This window comes from Equus caballus, chromosome 2, assembly GCF_041296265.1.
Source record: "Equus caballus isolate H_3958 breed thoroughbred chromosome 2, TB-T2T, whole genome shotgun sequence".
Lineage (NCBI taxonomy): Eukaryota > Metazoa > Chordata > Mammalia > Perissodactyla > Equidae > Equus > Equus caballus.
The window spans coordinates 60969072-60978276 of record NC_091685.1 but is presented as its reverse complement, the minus strand read 5'-3'; positions in this window follow the sequence as shown (position 1 = coordinate 60978276).

The window sequence follows — 9205 nt, the reverse complement described above, 5'->3', positions numbered from 1 at the left end:
CTGTCAGCTGTCAGACATCAAAAATACAGTCAGCCTCTCTATTATACAACCTATCTCTGTGTTTATATGTGAATGTACATATCATGTAGACAGTTTGTACTTGGTTTTGGCTTTTAAAATCCAGTCTGACGACATCTGCTTTTTGATTGGAATTTTTAATTCATTTACACTTGATATAATTGATATGGTATAGGTTGCAGTCTACAAAATTGCTATTTGTTTTCTATGTTTTCAATCCATTATGGGATTCCATTCTGCCTGCTTTTGGGTAAACCAAATTTTGTTTACGATTTTATTTTAATTCTTTTATTATGCCTTTTACTTACACTTCTTCACTTTTTTTTTAGTGGTTTCTCTAGGGATTACAATATGCATCACTTACTTATCATAGTCTACTTAGAGTTAGCATTGTACTATTTCACATAAAATATAAATATCTTACAACAGTATAATTCCTTTCGTGGCAGTTATTCTAGTTATTATGACGGTCTAACAAATAACCCCAAAATTCAGTGGCATAAACAAACATTTATTACGCTTGTGGATTCCCCAGGTCAGGAAATTGGACAGAGCTCAGTGGGGATGAATTTTCTCTGCTCTTTAATGCCCAGGAACTCAGCTAGAAGACTTGAATGCTGGGGGCTGGTATTACTCAAAGGCTCATTTATTTGTATTGGGCAGATGATTCTGGCTGCTGGTTGGTACCCTAGCTGGATCTTTCAGCTGGAATACCTACACATGGCTTCACCAAGTGGCTTGAGCATCAACACGAGGGCTGTGTTACAAGGACGAGCACCCTGAGAGAAAGACAGATGCAGGCAGAAGCCAAACTACACTTCATGACATAGCTGTGGAAGCCACTCAGTGTATCTTTTGCCACATTCTCCTTGTTAAGGCAGCTGCTGTGAAGACCAGGCCATGTTCAAGGGGAAGGGAATCAGACTCTACCCTTTTTATGAAAGGAGTGTCAAGGAGTATCTATGGGACCAGAAGTATTGCTATGGCCTTTTTTGAAAAATATAAGCTACCACAGTCAGCCTTCTGGCCACAACAATTCATCTCTCACCTGCAAAATACACTCACTCCTTCCCCAGGACTCCCTGAGGTCTCATCCTTTTATGGCATCAGTCTCAGCCTCAATGTCTAGGATCTCATTACCTAAATCAGGTCCAGCTGTGGACCAGGCACATTGGGTGTACACATCACATAGAGCCTATTATATCTTGATCTGAAGGCCCATAAACTAAAGGGACAAATTATCTGCTCCCCTCACTAGTAGTGGGACAGACATGTGGTAACCAGTACAGACCCTGCCTTTCAAAAGTGGAGAGGACACAGGAGGCACACCAGAGTCACCGGTCCATGGCAGTTCTGAAATCTAGCCAGCTACATGTTTCCAGTTTCTTGATCAGATCTCAGTCCGTCTATCTGGGAATAATTCTCCATGGCTCTTGGCTCCACCCTTCAGCTCTTTGCCCTGTAAGTCATCCTTTCTTTTTCATAAGAAATGCTCCGTGTTTGCAGGTATAGTTTTTTTGGTTGCTTCCTGTTGTCGTAGTTTGGGGTCCAAGGCCTTCTCTTCATTTGGTATTGTCTCTGTTCCTTTGAATTCAAACTGGTAGTGTTTTCACTATTACAATTTTCTTTAAAACTTTGCTTTCTTTCTATGAACTTATTAGAGATCACATTATTAGACAAAAGCTATATTCTGAAATTTCATCAAGATAAATCCTTCTCTATTTGAGGATTTCTCTAAGACTCCTGAGGATCAAAACACTTAAAATTCTTAGAAACTCTATTGTCACCGGAAAGGATCTTTGTGGCATGCTCTTAAGATCCTTAGAGAGCCTTTGGTTTGACTGAATAGTTCTTGGATGCACCTACTTTGATCTTTCTGAGGCCTTAACACATGATCATATAATCTCCCCCTAAATTTGATCTCTGTTCTGATGCCCTGTCTAAATTTGCAAATTTTGAAAAGATTGGGAAGGAGAAACAGATTTGTTTTTTAACGCAGTAAGTTATGAATCCTTCATATATTCTAGAAATTTCACTTTAAAATGGAATAATTCATTTTTAATTCCTCTCTCTCCTCTCCCACAGGAGCTAGAAGAATCCAGGCAGCACCTCCAACACCCTACCTGGAGTTCTCCTTAGAAAGATCATCCAGATTACTAAGTATCCTTTATATTTTATTTATTTATTTATTGAGATATACTTGACATACAACACTATTTTAGTTTCAGGGGTACAACATTTGATTAGATATTGGTAGATGCTGCAAAATGATCACCATAAGAATTGTAGTTAACATCCATCACCATGTATAATTATAGACTTGTTTTCTTCTTGTGATGAGAACTTTTAAGATTTACTCTCTTAGCAACTTTCAAATATGCAATAGAGTGGTCTTAACTCTAGTCATCATGCTGTACATTACACCCGCATGACTTATTTACTTGATAACTGGAAGTTGGTACCTTTTGACCCCCTTCACCCATTTCTCTCACCTCTTATCCTCCACCTCTGGAAACCAACAATCTGTTTTCTGTATCTATGAGCTTGTTTTTCTTTTTTTATATTTCACATATAAGTGAGATTATACCGTATTTGTCTTTCTCTGTCTGACTTATTTCACTTAACATAATGTCCTCAAGTTTCATCCATGTTATTGCAAATGGCAAGATTACATTCTTTTTTATTTCTGAATAATATTCCATCGTGTGTTTGTGTGTGTGTGTGTGTGTGTGTACCCCACATTTTCTTTATCCATTCATCATTCAATGGACACTTAGGTCGTTTCCATGTCTTGGCTATTGTAAATAATGCTGCAATGAACATTGGGGTGCATATATCTTTTCGAGTTAGTGTTTTTATTTTCTTTGGATAAATATCCAGAAATGAAATTGCTGGATCATATAGTAGTTCTATTTTTAAGTTTTTGGGGAACCTCCATCCTGCTTTCCATAGTGGCTGCACCAATTTCCATTCCCACTAACAGTGCACAAGGGTTCCCTTTTCTCCTCATTCTCATCAACACTTCCTATTTCTTGTCTTTTTTGATAATAGCCATTCTAACAGGTGTGAGATGATATCTCCCTGCGGTTTCAATTTGCATTTCCCTGATGATTAGTGATGTTGAACATCTTTTCATATATCTGTTGGCCATCTATATGTCTTCTTTGGAAAAATGTCTATTCAGAGTCTCTGCCCATTTTTTAATCACATTGTTTTTTTGCTATTGAGTAGTGTGAGTTTTTTTTTAATATATTTTGGATATTAGCCCCTTGCCAGATTTACGATTTGCAAATAGTTTCTCCCATTCAATAGGTTGCCTTTTCATTTTGTTGATGGTTTCCTTTGCTGTGCAGAAGCTTTTTAGTTTGATGTAGTCCCACTTATTTATTTTTGCTTTGTTGCCTTTGCTTTTGGTGTCAAATCCAAAAAATCACCAGGACTGATATCAAAGAGCTTACTGTCTATGTTTTCTTCTGGGAGTTTTATGGTTTCAGGTCCTACATTCAAGTCTTTAATCCATTTTTTTCTTTTGAGGAAGATTAGCCCTGAGCTAACATCTGCCACAAAACCTCCTCTTTTTGCTGAGGAAGACTGGCCTTGAGCTAACATCCACGCCCATCTCCCTCTAGTTTATATGTGGGACGCCTGCCACAGCATGGTTTGACAAGTGGTGCATAGGTGTGCACCCAGGATCCAAACTGGCAAACCCCGGGCCACCAAAGTGGAACATGCAAACTTAACTGTGGCACTATTGGGCTGGTCCTAAGTCTTTAATGCATTTTGAGTTAATATTATATATGATATAAGATAGTGATCCAGTTTCATTCTTTTACATGTGGCTGTCCAGTTTTCCCAACACAATTTATTGAAGAGATTGTCATTGTGTATTCTTGGCTCCTTTGTCATAGACTAATTGACTAATATGTGTGAGTTTATTTCTGGGCTCTCTATTCTGTTCCATTGATCTCTGTCTGTTTTTATGACAATACCAGAATGTTCTGATTACTAGAGCTCTGTAATATAGTTTAAATCAGGAAGCATGATGCCCCCAGTTTTGTTTTTCTTTCTCAAGATTGCTTTGGCTATTCAGGTCATTTGTGGCTCTTTACAAATTTTAGGATTTCTTGTTCTACTGTGAAAAATGCCGTTGGAGTGTTGATAGAGATTGCACTGAATCTGTAGACTGCTTTGGGTAGTGTGGCTATTTTAACAATATTAATTCTTTCAGTCCATGAGCACAGAATATCTTTCCATTTATTTGTGTCTTCTTCAATTGTTATATCTTACAGTTTACACATTACCACAGGCAACATTGTTACAACATTTTCTACCATTATATAAAAAGTCTTTTTGCTTTAACTTCCCATAATATTTCCTTCACTTTTCTTTAAGTCCTTACTGACACTTCCTGAAGAGTCATTAGACTTCTGTCAACAGTGTTTTTGAGGCCCTTTACAGTTTCATTAATGCTCTCCTCAAGGTCCTTCCAGTGTCTACTCACTGCTTGGTCCCAAAGCCACTCCCACATGTTTTAGTTTAATTTTTGTTTGTTTGTTTTGTTATACAAAGCACCCACTCTCTGTTCCAGTTAATTTGACTGAATAACAAATTAACCCAAAACGCAGTGGCACAGGCAACCATTTATTGTGTTCGTGAATTCTGTGGGCTGGGAACTTAGACAGGACACGCTGGGCATAGCTTGTCTTTGCTGCTCAGAGTCGGGAACTCAGCCAGAGGACTTGAAAGCTGGGACCTGGAAACAGCTTAAAGGTCATTCACTCATATGCCCGGCAGTTGATGCTGGCTCTTGGCTGGGACATTAGTTGGGGCTATTAGCTGGAATATTTACATGTGGGCTCTTTAAGTGGGCTGGGCTTCATTACAACATGATTTCAAGGGTTTCACGTGTGAGCTTCTCAAGGGAGAGAGAACCATGTGGGGGCCATATTGCTCTTTATGATTTAGCTTTGGAAGTCTTGCAACATATCTGTATGGATCATTGTACCCACAGGATTTTAATTTATAGAAGTGACTCAGCAATGACTTGGAGAAGTCAATGCCATTGAAAGAGGAATTTATTCCTTACACTTTCCAAGAGAAGAAAGCATGCCATGCCATGGAGGGCCACCTGGGGAAGCACCAGGTTTGGCCAGGAGGCAGAAGCAGGAGCCATGTGCAAGTGTGGCTGAGAGATTGTATTGCATTTTCTGTAGGAAAGGGAGAGCAGACCAGGAGAAACACTCAGGAATGGGGAGTTCGAACAATGTCAGCAGGCTCCGGGCTAGCAGGGTGGTCTCTAGGTGTCTGGTACCTGGCCCTGCGGTGATTTAGTGCAGAGGAGATATTGGCTTTGTGTGTGAGAGTCAGATAAAGGGGGTGTTTGGGAATATGGACTCAGGGTTAGTTGGTTTGCATATGAAGGGCATGTTCCCACATCAGTTTTCTATTATCTTAGGAGTTAACTAGCCTTGGGAGAAGCAGTCTTTCCTCAGCCAGAAAGGCCTCCCAGGATGTCAAAATATCATAAAATTTAAAAAACATGATTAATATAATATTTTTTGCCACATTCTAGTTATTAAGGGAGTCATAAAGGCCAGCTCACGTTCAAGAAGAGGGTAATTAGACTCCAACAGCTGAAAGGAATATCAAGAGTTTGGAAGAGAACGTGGGACTAATATTGTTGTGGACATTAAAAAAATACAATCTGGGGGCTGGCCCCGTGGCCGAGTGGTTAAGTTCACGCGCTCCGCTGCAGGCGGCCCAGTGTTTCGTTGGTTCGAATCCTGGGCGCGGACATGGCACTGCTCATCAGACCACGCTGAGGCAGCGTCCCACATGCCACAACTAGAAGGACCCACAGCGAAGAATATACAACTATGTACCGGGGGGCTTTGGGGAGAAAAAGGAAAAAATAAAATCTTTAAAAAAAAAAAATACAATCTGCCTTAACTGTGCTTTTTGCTATTGTTGCCAAGCATTTTACTTCTGGATGTATTATGAACCCCACGATACTCTGCTCTTGTTTTTGCTTTAAACAGGCAGTCATCTTTTAAAGAAATTAAGAGAAGGAAAGGAAGATAACATTTTATATTTATACTCTTATTTACCATTTTCAATATCCTTCACTCCTTCCTGTAAATCCATAATCTGGAGACCTGGAATCAGCTCCCTGCAACCTGAAGAGGTTTATTTGGCATTTATTGGAGAGACTGTTTACTTTCAAAAATTATTTTAGCTTTTGTTTATCTGAAAATCTTTATTCTATCCTCATTTTTCAAAAATATTCTCATTGGATATAGAGTTCTAGGCTTACAGATGATTTTCTTTCAGCACTTTAAAGATGTTATACTATTGCCATGGCTTCCATCGTTTCTTGCAGAAATCAGTCATATTTTGTACTATCGTTTCTCTGGATGTAATGCGTCTATTTTCCCGCTGGCTACTTTTTAGATTTTTCTCTTTGCCATTTTCAAGAGTTTGATGATGATGTTCCTAGGTGGTTTTTCTTTGTATTTTTTCTTCTTGGGGTTTACTGAGTTTCTTGGATCTATAAATTGATGTTTTTCAATATATTGGACAAATTTTGGCCTTTATTTCTTCATTTTTTTTTTTCTGCTTCTTTTTCTCTCTCCTCTCCTTCTGGGACTCCAGTCACTGATATGTTAGATCACTTCATATTCCCACAAACCATTGAGGTTCCATGTGTTTTTTTCCAATGTCTTTTCTGTTTTTTAGTTTGGATAATTTCTATTTATCTATCTGCAAGTCCATTGACCATTTCTTCTGTTATTATGCCCTTTCAGTGAACTCTTCATCTCAGATATTATAAAATATTAGAATTTCTAAAAATTCTAGAATTTCCCTTTAGTTCCCTTTCATAATTTTCATTTCTCAGCTTAGAATCTCCATGTATTCACTCATACGTCTGTCTTTTCTTTTGGATTCTTGAACACATTTGTAATAGGACTATAATAATTTAAGGTCCTTTTCTGCTAATCCCAACATCTGAGTCATCTTGGAATCTCTTTCTATTGACTCTTTTTTTAAAAATTATGAGTCACAGTTTCTCATTTCTTTGTATGTTCAGTAATTTTGTGTTGGATGCTGGACCTGGTAGATAATACGACACAGATTCTGGATTATGTTCTCCACCTTTAGATTGATGAGTTTTGTTTTAGCAGGTGCATCCTTTACATCCTGCCAGGCTGTCTTTATTCTTTATTAGGCTGGGCTCATATTGGTTTGGCCTTCAGTTGTAGAGCATTGCCCTTACTTTAGGCAGCAGTCAGCAAACTTTGGCCTAGGCACTAAATCCAACCTATGGCCTATTTTTGTGCAGCCTGTGAACTAAGCATTGTTTTTACATTTTTAAATAATTATTTTTAAAAAAGAAGAAAAAGAAAAAGAAGATCCATGTGGCTCACAAAATCTAAAATATTTGCTATCTGGTCCTCTCTAGTAAAAGTTTACCAACCACAACTCTAGGGTATGGGACTTTTTCTCAAGGTATGGCCTTTCTGGGGTCTCTCTAAATGCCCAAGATGCTCAATGAGGTCTTTTCATCCTGTAATAGGGCAAAATTCCAACATTTTTCAGATCTACAAACTCTGGTATCCATTCAGCTCTCAGTCCCATACCAACTACTCTTTGCTAAGCCTAATGGAATCTCACATTGCACATGCACAGGGTAGCCAAGTATCCATAGGGAAGCCCCATGCAAACTTTTGGTGCCCCCCTACCCCCCATGAGCTTCCTCATCTCACGGACTTTACCCTGAACAGCATAGCCATTGCCAGAGCCCTAAACCCAAATCTCTGCCTCCTCAGCTCCATGAGACCGCCATGCTCTGCTCAGGCTCCATCCTCTGCACCATAGTCCAGAATGTTCCCTTCAACTGAAAGCCAGGGCAAATGTGTGGTTCCCCTTATGTATTTCCTTTCCCAGGGATCACAGTCTCCCTCTGTCCATGGTCCATACTTAAGAATACTTGCCTCATACATTTGGTCCAGTTGTTTATTTTAGGAAGGCAATTCTAGTTGCTCCCTTTTTGTCTAAAGTGGAAGTCCTTAGCTGATACGTCCTGTCTGCCTACTGCGATCTAGGGGCTCCCCCCATCTTTTTACTCCACCCCTGCTCTGCAATTTGTTTGTTGAAGGAACTGTGTTATTTGCCTGATTTTTTAAATATTCTGGATTTTGCTATTTTCATGTCTAATGTGTCACTTAATATGGCTTCTGATTCTCTGTAAATTGGTAGTTGAGTTAGACACTTGATGAGGTTCGGTTTTGATATTTTTGGCGAGAGTATTTCATAGTGGTGGCGAGTTATTCTATCAGGAGGCACACAATATTTGGTGGGCTCTCTTTCTGGGATATTATCAACTGTTGTGTTACATACCTGCATTCACTGGCTCATTAGATGTGCATCCTTACTTTTTTTAGTTTAGAAAGTTGATGTCATACTATACATACACAGATTCAGTATCCTGATTTTTAAACCCAACTATATAGAATATATATTCTATTCTATATATAGAATATATATTCTATATATTTCATTATGTATTTCGGGGTCTAAAGCAGAGGCTTTTCTTCCCTGGACAAGACTATTTTAAGAATTCTTTTGATTTGAATAAAACAGAAGCCACTAGACACCAGGAGACTAGCCCTTTATTCCTATTGTTTTCCATGCCAGATACAACCCATACTTCTGGCCCTTTGACCGTGACTGGTCATCGACCCTCATTCAAATAGTCTCTGAGCCCCAGAACTGGTGCAGGACATTCATTTTGTGATTGGGGCAGATGAAGGGTTTTACCCTAAACCTTCAGCTCAATCTCTGCAAGTACTACAGGGTGAGTGTTCTAAGATGAGGCAATACCTTGAAATATTTCATTATTTCACTTATGGCAAAAATTAACAGCCTATACAGTAACCTAATTATGATCTTTCATCTTATTTGAGATGTTGATAGGAAAACCTTTCCTCTAATATCTTATAATATATACAACTATATGTGTATATCCTGTAATATTTTTTATATATCTGTGTCTACTTGTCTGTCTGTCCACCTACCTATCTGTCTACCGACTGTCTATCCATCTATCTTTTCACCCACCCATCTATCTATCCATAAAGCTTATCTCGTGGAAAGGGCCCTCGGTCTGGCTTGTCTGGTTTAAGAACAA